The sequence below is a fragment of the Nanorana parkeri genome, unplaced genomic scaffold (assembly GCF_000935625.1).
Source record: "Nanorana parkeri isolate BGI_ZX_2015 unplaced genomic scaffold, ASM93562v1 scaffold4, whole genome shotgun sequence".
NCBI lineage: Eukaryota > Metazoa > Chordata > Amphibia > Anura > Dicroglossidae > Nanorana > Nanorana parkeri.
Genome location: NW_017306272.1, coordinates 2,327,882 through 2,328,551, shown reverse-complemented (window position 1 = coordinate 2,328,551; position 670 = coordinate 2,327,882). Strand labels below are relative to the sequence as shown.

General features: G+C 40.1%; 1 protein-coding gene across 2 annotated transcripts in view; it reads right to left on the bottom strand.

The window, feature by feature from the left end:
- The window catches only part of ANKRD28 (ankyrin repeat domain 28), a 118,614-nt gene that overhangs the window by 17,032 nt on the left and 100,912 nt on the right, over positions 1–670 (bottom strand). The gene's annotated exons all lie outside the window — the stretch shown is intronic.

The window sequence follows — 670 nt, the reverse complement described above, 5'->3', positions numbered from 1 at the left end:
GAGTACGAAAATAACATTTTAGAAAATATTTTTTTAGTTCCCTTTGGTCAGGTAAATATGACATTTTGCATAAAAAAAAAATTGCCCTATTGCAGTCAGCAGGTGGGAGATGTGAGTATACGACTCCAGATTTGCTGCTGGCTGTTGTGCTGTGAATACAGACCTTAATAGCAGAATCTCAGGAGACAAAAACACACACACACCTAAAGGACTCACTGAGGGAAAAACCATCACCATCCTTTCATAACAAAGAAAGGGCTGTCTGGGTTGTCAGTCAGCAGAAGCAGTTTCTACACCTTCCAAAAAGTGTTATAAAATAAAAAAAAACTAAAACAAACAAAAAAAAACTATAGATGACTACAGAGCTTGGTGGACAGGGGAAGGTATCCATATGCAAGTTGTCACCATTGACATGGATTCTATGGAAACACTCCCCACTCTTGGCCCAACAGTGAGAAGCTGGAATCCCTAGTTCATAATTTCGCCAGCCAGCCTTGGAAAGAAAATTATGGATAAACAAAGTGCTGGCACAAGGAGCTAGCTAAAACATTTGGCACGATCATGGCCGTCTCTAGGGTAGGGTCATGGACAGTAATAAACACCTGGCAGAGCTTCATTTTCCTCATTGTACTTCCAAGTTAGAAAGCACATACAGTATATACATGTCTAG